An 11,728-nucleotide genomic window follows, 5' to 3' on the forward strand; every position below is an offset into this window, starting at 1 on the left:
ATTTATCTGTTTGTTATTTTGTGTGTGGGGGGGGGTTAGGTTTTGACTTTTACTGTTTTTTTGTTTTGCCTGTCCTGTTTCTCTCTTTCCTAAACAGTCTTTCTTGATTTTTTTTCTTGATATTTTCATGTGAATGAACATTGTTGCTAGTCTTTCTGGTTCACTTCAATATTCTTTTGCTTTCTTTTTCATTCTTTCTCTCCTGTCCCCTTCTCCCATTTCCCAGAGCTTGAGTGATGATCCTCTGTCCTTTAGCCCTGGTTCTTCTATATTTCTCATTAGTTATCACTGTCTTGTCCTCTATCCCTCTTAAATCTACCACCCCTTCCAGGGTAAAATCACTCTATCAAGGGGAAACTCATTGCATATAAGTTCTTGGTTTATATTGGATGTTGTTATATAACTATAGATCTTGTTCCTATGGTTAAAGATACCAAATTAGCAGTTATCACAGTTTGTCAGTTTTTAGGCTGTGATTGATGATGTTGTTGTTGCTAATTGTACTATTTTAGCCAGGATGCCATACCTGTAATCAGTTGTTCATCATTGTAAGACAATGCTGTGATTATCTGGGGTCATAATCATAATGGTAGTTCATTACCGAAGGACAGATAGCTGAGACAAATAGATAGCAACTTATCCTTAATAAATTGGCAAGGTAAGATCTTGGGTCAGACACAAAGACCAAGAGCCCACTACACTTAGAAGACATCCCTGAGTAATAGATATTTCCTATGGAAGCCTCAATCCTAGTGATAAATCTACCTAACATAAGAAAATTACAGGGCCCAGGGATTTAGCTCAGTGGTACAGTGCCTGCCTTGCATACATAAGGTTCTGAGTCCAATCCCCAGTACTGCAAAGAAAGAAAGAAAGAAAGAAAGAAAGAAAGAAAGAAAGAAAGAAAGAGGGGAAGAAAGGAAGGGAGAGAGAGAGAAAGAGAGAAAGAAAGAGAGAGAAAGAAAGGAATGGAGAGAGAGAGAGAGAGAAAGAAAGAAAGAAAGAAAGAAAGAAAGAAGCATCAACACAGAAAACAATTTAAAATTTTTTTAAAAAATGACAATACACAGAATCAAAATGCAACTCCAGACCTCCAGCCTACCCAGGACAAATCCAGGGGACAATGAGATAAAGAAAATTAGAAGCTACTCACTGGAATTTTCTGAAATGATAGCAGCAGAAATAAATAAACAGGTGAATAAGGCTATAGAGAAAATCAGAGAAGAAATAATCTCTTAGATAAAAAAAGAGATCACCATCATAATGAAGGACTTGCTCAGCAAATCTAGAGTAGACATAGATTTAAAAAAAGAAGAACTTAGGTCAATAATGGAAGCCATGAATACCCAACATAGGAAAGAAATAGAATCCATGAAAGTGATTCAAACAGTTCTCTAGGAAATTAAAAATTCCACTGAAAGTTTGCAAACCCAAATGAACAAAAGTGAAGACAGAATATCAGATCCAGAAGACAGGATTGTGATTAGCTATCATGAAAAGAAAGATCTCTTAAAAATATCAAGAACCATGAAAAAACAACCCAGTAGCTGCAAATGCAAAGAAGAAAACATAAGATTGATCAGAGTCAATGAAAAAGCAGGAATCAGCACAAAGGACATAAAAAAAATTTGTTCACAGAAGTCATGGCAGAACACTTTCCAAGCATGGAAAAAGAATTGGACATCCAGATAAGTGAGGCATATAGAACTCCAATCAGCCATGACCAAAATAAATCTACAATAAGGCATATAATAATCAAGATCCCAGAAATTCAGCACAAGAACAGAATATTAAAGGCTGTGAAAGGAAAGAAGAAAATCACCTATAAAAGAAAGCCCATCAGAATCACAGCAGACTTCTCAACACAAACCCTTAAGTCAAGGAGAGCTTGGAGTGAAGTATTTCAGGTCTTGAAAGAAAACAACCTTGGGCCAGGGATTTAGCTTAGTAGCACCTTTACTGCCTCACAAGCGCAAGGTCCTGCATTCAATCCCCAGTACAGCAAAAAATAAATAAATAAATAAAAAAGAAAGAAAGAAAGAAAGAAAAAGAAAACAACCTCCAACCAAGATTGATGTACCCTGCAAAATTATCTTTCAGAGTCAATGGAGAAATAAGGTACTTCCATGACAAAGGCCAACTGAAGAAATTCCTGACCACCAAACCAGCTCTACAAAATGTTCTAAAAGATATTTCAGGAAGAGATAATAAAGACAACAATTCCAAGAACACCAATCAAAAGAAGCCACCAGGCAGGGCAAGCAATTAAACAGAGGGGAAAGACAGGGAACCAATACATATCAGTAATAACCATCAATGTAAATGGTCTCAATTCACCAATCAAAAGAAACAGACTAGCAGAATGGATGAAGAAACAAAATCCAACAATTTCCTGCATAAAGTTAAATGTGTTTCCTTTATAACACATTTAACTCAAAAAGAAATTCATTTAAAAAAAAAGAAATTCATAGACTGAAAGTCAAAGGATCAAACACAATACTTCCTGTAAGAGGAACTTGGGGAAAAGCAGGGACAGCTATTCTATTTGTAGACAAAGTGAACTTCAAGCCAAGACTGATAAGAAGAGAGAAAGATGGTCACTACATACTTGTTAAAGGAAAACAAGAAGAGATAACAATCATAAATATATATGAACCAAATAATGCTGCAGAAAACTTTATAAAACAAGTATTAATGGACATGAAAAATCAAATAAGCACTAACACAATTGTACTAGGGAATGTCAATATCCCACTATCATGAATAGACAGATGAACTAGACAAAAATCAACACAGAAATATCAGAATTGAACCAAACCTTTGAACAAATGGACTTAGTAGATGTCTACAGAGTATTCCACCCCAATACATTAGAATACACATTCATCTCAGCTGTGCATGGGACATTCCCCAAAATAGACCACATACTGACTCATAGAACATGCTTAAATAAATGCAAAGGAATTGAAATTATCCCGTGCATATTATGAAACCATAGTGCAATGAAATTGGAAATCAATGGCAAAAGAAACCACAAAAACTGCATAAACACACAGAAATTAAACAACACCCTCCTGAACAACCAATGAGTCACAGATGAAATTAAAGAAGAAATTATACAGTTTCTACAATTAAATGATAGTGCCAATACAACAAACCAGAATTTATGGTATGCAATGAAAGCAGTCTTAAGAGGGAAATTTTTAGCAGTGAACACTCACATCAGGAAAACAGTGAGCTCAAATAAACAAGCTAATGTTGAACCTCAAACTTCTAGAAAAAGAACAAGTCAAGCCCAAAGTTTGTATGAGGGAATAAAGATTAGAGCAGAAATAAATGCAATCAAGACTAAGAAAACAACACTAAGAAACAATGACTGGAAATGTGGCTTCTTTGAAAGATTAAATAAAATTGACAAGCCCTTAACCAACCTTATCAAAAGAAAGAAAGAAAAGGCTCAAATCCATGTAATTAGGAATGAAAAGGGGGGATCCTGCAGAAATAAAGATCATCATCTATTTATAGAAAAACTTTATTCTAATAAGATGAAAAACAGAAGAAATAGATTCCTTGATACATATGAATTATCAAAGCTGAATCAAGAAGATATAAAAATTCTAAAGAACCAAATAACAGTCAATTAAATTGAAGAGATAATTAAAAACCTACCAACAAAGAAAAGCTGAGGTGCTTATGGATTCACTGCTGAATTCTACAAGAAATTTAGAGAAGACCTAATGCCACTACTCCTTAAATTCTTTAATGAAATTGAAAGAAAAGTAATGTTCCCAAAGTCATTCCTAGAGGCAAGTATTGCCTTGATACCAAAACCAGAGAAGAATCCAACCCAAAAAGAGAACTACAGGCCAATCTCCCTAATGAAAATAAACACAAAAATCCTCAGTAAGATATAGGCAAACAGAATGCAGCAAATCATCAAGAAGATTATACATCACGACCAAGTAGGATTCATCCCGGGGATGCAAGGATGATTCAACACACACAAATCAATCAATGTAATACATCATATTAACAGAGCCAGGGACAAAAATCACATGATCATCTCAATAGATGCAAAAAAAAGCATTTGACAAAGTCCAACGTCCATTTAAGTTAAAGAAAAACCCCACAGAAAATTGGAATAGATTTTCTTTATCTCAATATCAATAAAGCCATCTATAACAAACCAATAACCAACATCGTACTAAATGGTCAAAAACTGAAAGCTTTCACTCTAAAATCAGGAATAAGACAAGGATGCCCACTATCACCACTCCTATTCAATATAATTCTGGAAACATTAGACAGAGCAATTAGACAAGAGAAAATAATAAAGATAGGAAAGGAAGAAGCTAAACTATCATTATTTGCAGATGACACGATACTCTACATAGAAGACCCTAAAAACTCCACCAAAAGACTTCTTGATCTAATAACCAAATTCAGTTGTGTAGCTGGATATAAAGTCAACACACAAAATTAATAGCATTCCTGTACATAAATAACAAACTTACTGAGAGAGAAATTGGAGAAACCAAACCTTTTATAGGAGCATCAAAATAATAAAATACTAGGGCCGGGGATTTAGCTCAGTGGTTCCAGCGCCTGCCTAGCAAGTGCAAGGGCAAGGTCCAGAGTTCAATCCCTGGTACCAAAAAAAAAAAAAAAAAAAAAAAAAAACAAAGACTTAGGAATCAATCTAACAAAGGAAATAAAAGATCTTTACATTGAAAATTATAGTACTCTGAAAAAGGAGATTGAAGAGAATATCAGAAAATGGAAAGATATCCTTTACTTCTGGGAAGGAAGAACCAACATATTAAAATTGGCCAAACTCTCAATATTGTTATACAGATTTAATGCAATCCCAATCAAAATACCAATAGCATACCTCACAGAACTAGAGAAAACACTTCTAAAATTCATTTGGAATTAGAAGAGACCTAGAATAGCAAAAACAATTCTGGGCAACAAAGACAAAGCAGGGGCCATCACAATCCCTGCCTTGAAACTATACTACAGAGCTACTGTAATAAAAACAACACAGAACTGGCAAAAAAAAACAGACCCAAGTATCAGTGGAACAGATTAGAAGATGCAGAAGCAACTCCAAACACAATCAGCCACCTTATCTTTTTTTTTTTTTGGTACTGAGGATTGAACTCGGATCCTTGTGCTTGCAAGGCAGCCGACAGAACCACTGGGCTAAATCCCCAGCCCAATCAGCCACCTTATCTTCAACCAAGGGTTCAAACATTTTCACTGGAAGAAACACAGCCTCTTTAATAAATGGTGCTGGAAAAGCTAGCTTTCCACATGCTGAAGGCTAAAACTACACCCATGACTCTCACCATGCACTAAATTAAAATAGAAATGGATCAAGGATCTAAATACTAAAACAGGGCTGGGGATTTAGCTCAGTGGTTCTGTCGCCTGCCTCACAAGCTCAAGATCCTGAGTTCAATGCCTCGTACTAAAAACAAAACAAAACAAAAAAATAAAAAATATAAATATTAAAACAGAAACCCTAAATCTTTTGGAAGAGATAATAGGTGGAACTCTTGTAGGCAAAGACCTTATGAACAAAACCCTGATTGCGCAGGAAATATTGCAACGTGTCAACAACTGGGATCTCATCTTATTAAAAAGCTTTTGCACAGCAAAAGAAATCACCAACAGAATAAAGAGACAACCAATAGATTAGGAAAAAATTTTGCTAGCTGTTCCTTAGAAAAAAGACTGTTATCTGGAATATATAAAGAACTGAAAAAAATCAATAATGGGCATCTGAGATGAAAAAGTACAAATGGCAAATGAATATTTGAAAAAATATCCAACATCACTGGTCATCTGAGAGATGCAAATTAAAACAATGCTGAGATTCTGTCTCACTCCAGAAACAATGACTATTATCAAGAAATCAACCAATAACAAATGTTGGTGGGGCTGTGGGGGAAAAATGGACCATTCTCCACTGTTGGTGAAAGTGTAGACTGGTGCAATTACTGAGGAAATTTATGTGGAGATTCCTCAGAAAACTAGGACTAGAATTTTCATTTGACCCAGCTCTCCCTCTTCTTGGTATCTTCACAAAAGAATTAAAAGCATCATGTCACAGTGATAGATGTACACTGATTTTTATAGCAGCACAGTTTGTAATAGCTAAATCTTGGAAACAACCCAAATGCCCATCAACCAATGAATGGATAAAGAAGATATGGGTTTTTTTTTTAATACAATGGAGTACTACTCAGCCATAAAGGAGGATAAACTTGAGACATTATAGCTAAATGATGTACCTAGAGACCATACCCTTAAGTGAAATAAATCGGACATACGTGTGTAAAGATTGCATTGTTTCTTTGACATGAGAAATTGAAAGTGTAAATAAGGATCAAAATGTATAATAGATATTGTGAAATAAGAAGAAAATGCTCAAATGGAAAGGAGCACGGGGTGGGTGAGGGAAAGGAAGGAAGGGAAAAGAAAAAGAAAAGAGATAAAATGGAAACAAAACTCTCGAAAATTAGAAAGGGAAGAGGGGTAGAAGGGGGGAGGGGAATGGGGAAAATATCAATCAAGATAGATCGTGTACAGGTACAAATTACATATGATGAATATGATCATTATGTATATGTAAATTGTACTGATAAACTTAATTAATGATAAAAATTTTAAAGGCTATTAGAGAAAGAAAAAATCTTAAAGTAGATCAAGAGAAAGTGGTAAAGCGGAATCCAGAAGAGCTTAGACCCTTAGAAATCGGGGTGAGTCATGGTCAATAGGCGCAGTAAGATTATCCACTGATCGTGGCCATCAGGAGGACAGGGGTACCTCATTCTGGAAGTTTCTGAGATGGGCTAAGAAAGTGCAGATAAAGAGTGTAGATGGCCTTTAAAAAATAAATTTGGTTCTGAAGAAAAACTGGGAGAGTGTGACAAAGTGAAGGCAAATACAGATATGTTTATGTTGGTTTTGCATGTTTTGAAATAGTTTTTATGTTAAATTGGAGGTCATTTGCCTAGTTTATCAGGTGAAGGTATGAAATCAGCACAAACAGATCAACTTAAAGTAATGGAGGAAAAGAAGAGACAACTATTTGGGCAAACTCTCAGGAAAATATGAAAATGAGATCACTGCAGAAATGAAGACAAGAGATTTGAGCACAAAGAGAAATACCTCTTAATCTCAGCCAGAGAAAATGGGAAGAAATCTGACAAGGAAGTGTTTCCAGTATCCCAAATAAAGCTTTCTAAAGAAATAGAAGTATTTCAAGGGAAGGGTTGAGACAGTTATGCTTATTAGTTCCATATTCACTCATAGTAAGCTTGGATGTTGGTTTTATAATTAGACATTCATTTTCTTCTTGTCTTCTCCTGATCTGGATTGTCTCATCTCTGCCACCATTAATGCCTCTACCAATATCACAGAATTAATCATACCTGTGTTATAAACAGAAGCTCAAGGTAGACATCCTTCATGAAGAAGTCTTCACCTATTCAACTATTGAAGAAGTCTTCAAATATGATTATATTGAACTCTAACTACATTGAAGTTCTAGACTATACATGGTAATACTTAAATTGTCCCATCTATAAAAGAAAGGATTTAGTCAGTTGATGCTAGATTATGTATTGGTAACAAACCACTCTAAAATCTCAGTGGCCTAACACACATAAAAAATTGTTTTTCTAGCTCAAACATTCTGTGGGATCCCCAAGATAACCCTCTACATTCCACACTCCCTGATTTGGTCTTTCTGCCCTTCCTTCATGAAGCCTCCTCCATAATTGCTACTTCATGGGAAAAAGGGAAATGAAGACTTGTGTCCCAGTTCCCAAAGGCTTCCACTGATGTGGGACACAAATCCCTTCTATTTTCATTATCTGGTCAAAGAAAGTCATATAATTTACCTAAAGTTCAAGGCGTGGAGAAAGGGCCTGCAGAAGAGAAGAGAGCCATAAATACTGACACATAACAGAAATAGCTACTGCAAGGAAATGGACTAGATAGACTTTAAGATCCTTCCAGATCTGTTCCAATTATTTCATGTATGTTTTCCTCTTCAGTAAGATTATAAAGCCCACAAGTACAGGGTCTATCTCATATACATCTAATTTGTCCCTTGTAACCCATAGCTCCGAGCTAGGCACATGACAGTTACTCAACAACTCTATGAATTACTGATATTAAGGCTTAAGAACAAACTGAATTGAGTTTGTTATGTCAAAAGTGTGCAAATTAAGTTTTTTGAGAGAAAAATAAGACATGGGGTTGCTTTCTAAAGAGAAAAATGTGTCTTCCAAATGCATCACCGATTATGTATGTTTCTGAAACTTCATATACATATTAGCAAAGTAATTAAGTACACTTGAAGGTGGTGCACTATGGGCTTGTTTCTCTGAGTCACTGGCATTTTACTGTAATATGAATGTGAGCACCTTCAGAGTACTGTGGCTCTTGTGGGATAAAGGTTTAGGTTTATAGCTGAAAATGCAATTCGTTACCTTGATTTGCCTTCACTGAACAGTGAAGCCAAAGTCAGCAGTTGAGGGAGTGGCTGGGTCAGATGATGTGGAGTTTCAGAAGAGTTGGAATCTATTCTGCCCCTTCATTTGCTTTTGTAATTGAGGAGGTCAAATTGAAATGATTTATTCAGCCGGGAGGAAAATACCTCCCCAGTGAGATTTCCAAAATTACACTTGTAGCTAAAATCTTTTATTTGTAAATTTCCAAATAAAGAGAAATAAACTCTAGATTCATCAGAAAAGGCTGTGTGAATGGACAGACATTATGGGCTGCCATCCATGACCATGGAAGGCGAGGTGTGGAGGGGAAAAATTCAAACTAAATCTGAGATAATCATCTGTTGGATGTGTTAAGAACTGGAAGACAGTCTGAGAATTATGGATCCACAGACTGCCCCAGGTCCAAAGCCCACCATGTGAAATGAATCCAAAAGCAAACCAGTTCTTTTTCCATCCTGTACCAAAGCATGGAGCATCTACCTCTGGAAGACTTGGTGTGACTCATTGTCTCCTTCAAAGTCTCAGTGACAGTGACAGGTAAAGACACATCCTGCTAGGTAGATGTTATACGAGATCTGGTCAAAAAGGATCCAGGGTGGTAAACAGTAGCAAGAGGGTATGGAGGATATAACTTGAGTCCGAAAATCACTTAGGGAGGCATGAAGTAAAGGAGCTACGTTAATAGCAAAAAATCAAAGGAAATTGGCTTTGGCCTGTTTTCTAATCTCTTTCTACCCTAGATTATAAGGATATAAGGACAGAAAGAAGATCTTACTCAACTTTGCACTCTCGGTACACAGCCAGGGCTTGGCATATGGCAAGTGCTTGCTAGATATCTAGAATAGGTGAATAAACTAATGGGAAACTCCTCCCAGGCAGCATGGTATGTAGGAAAAGCACTGAGTAGGAAGACTTAGAGTTAGTATAAGCTTTGTTACCAACTAGCTTGCAATCTTCCACAAGTCCCTTTAGCTCTTCAGACTTTAGTTTCCTTTAGTGAGATAGAGCACAGCTAGATGATCTTTGATATCCCTTTGTGCCCTGTTATCAGTGGTATCTGCATGGACAATAGGCCCCTGGGCTTAGATAGGAAACACAGGATGTTTATGGGAAGTTTGACATTAAAGATGAACCATGACCTTCTAGCTAATGTTTCTTTCTGTCCTTTTCCAGACAGAGAAGTGAATGAATGGGAAAGACCGTTGTCTGAGCTGGGATGGTAATTCTTTTTGATCCCTGTTTGCTGCTTGAACACAGGAATGAATCCCAGTTCTACCCACATTTTGAATGTCCAGCAACTAACCCAATGTACTTGAGGCACAAATATGTTTGTTTGTTAAACTGAGTTTATACTATAAGCACTAAATTTTCTTTCCTCAAATGTAAAAAGTAGGGAAGCCATTTCTCCTAATTGTTTCATACTTACTATCCCAAATCCAAAAAGACTCCAAAATCCAAAAATGCAATAAAATCCCCTGAGTAGAAAATAATCCAGCTTAATCATCCTTCGTTTAGCCTTAGGCTCATGTTTGTCAACCTTTTGAAATAAGAGTCACCAGAGTTGGACTATATATTAAAGTCCAGAAGCCCAGGTGTCACCCAGAATCATTGAATTAGACATTTCAGAAGTCCAAAACTATGGAGGATTTTAACAACACTGTCTCCTGGGACCTCTTTCTTTGGGCAGATGAGGAGGAAAAAGCAGTACCATAGGCTCTAAGACAGTGCTGCATATTACAGCGATGGCAAACTTTATGGAACTTTCAATAATAAGAAACAACTGGCTGTAGCACACATGCCATAGGTTTGCCAGCACTGAGATGATCTCAAGATAAGACAACATCTTGTCACTGCAGAATGATGCAAATTATAATGGGGACCATCACAAGACACCATCAAAATGTCACCATTGGGCACCTTTTTAGGGCTCTTCAGCTCTTCCTGGAATCGTCTCAGGTGCCTTAGTCTGGTATGGAGGATGTGAGGAGTAACTGACCTGCCAGAGTTCTAGGGAGAGGAAATACAGATGTGCAACACACTGCTACAAGTACAAATGGCACAGTATTTATGTGGCTCAGAGTCATTCATGGAAAGGGGGCTTCTTTTTCATCTCTCTGCTGTGACAGAAAGAGTTTCACAGCCAGGGGCACCTGGAGTCCACCATAAATTGTTTCCTTTATTGTCATTTTGAAATATGCAGAGCAGAGATGGAGAGTACAATCTTTGTCCTCCTGGGGTCAGCAGCAACGTCTTCGGATCCCTGCTTCTTCCCATTGTGCTAACGTCCTCCCCAGAGACCACCTGGAGGGTGAATACCATGCACTTTACTCATTAAATTCTCTTAAAGTTAATTTGCTTTTATGTAAATGCCCTACCAAAGGTCTGGGACCAGGTGTGTGTTTGCTTCATCTGTGACATCATTAGAGTAAGTTTCTGTCCTTTGCTACTGTCATTCATCTTCATACCCTTCCCGATAGATGGGCTTAATTCTCAGTTGTTAGAAAAGACAGTTCTAGGGGCATTTATGCAGGACATTTGTGATGCAAGACTCTGCTCTAGGCACAGAAAGGGATAAAATGTGACGCGAATACAGCCTAGTTGCTCAGAATATGGCCTGAAGTCACTTACAGAAATAGCATTAATAGTTATAAATGGAGACTATATAAGGAAGGGCTTCATTTCCATCGGCAGGACTTAGGATGGTTTAGAGTTGGGCCTTAAAGCAAAGCATGATGGACATAACTGGAGATGTCTGTCTCAGACAGTAATAGCCAGGCCCTGGGAACTGCAGGTGACCAACAGCTTGGGCACTCAGAATAAGTTCACCAAAGAATACTTCCTACATTGAAGCAAATGGAACGAATAACAATTATGCATCATTTTCAGAAGTTTTCTATGACTTGTGGTTGGGTTCCTATAAAACACAGCACCTTTTAAATTGTACTGAGATTAGAATGTCTCTCAAATCAATTCTACAAGGGCCTGATATCCTCCCACTCTCATTAAGTTGACTAAGAAACAATGGGGATAAATTATGGTCCATAAATGCTAACTACCATGTCATAACAGAATAGTTATGGTTGAGTATTGTCTTACTTTCCCATTTCTGAGACATAATACCCAACATCCACCACTTAAAGGTGGAGAAATTTGTTGTGGCTCACAGTTTCAGAAGTTGCAGTCCATGGTCAGGAGGATCA

The sequence above is a fragment of the Heterocephalus glaber genome, unplaced genomic scaffold, assembly GCF_053883595.1.
Source record: "Heterocephalus glaber isolate CG9 unplaced genomic scaffold, H.glaber_assembly_v1.0 deba00000331, whole genome shotgun sequence".
Classification (NCBI taxonomy): domain Eukaryota; kingdom Metazoa; phylum Chordata; class Mammalia; order Rodentia; family Bathyergidae; genus Heterocephalus; species Heterocephalus glaber.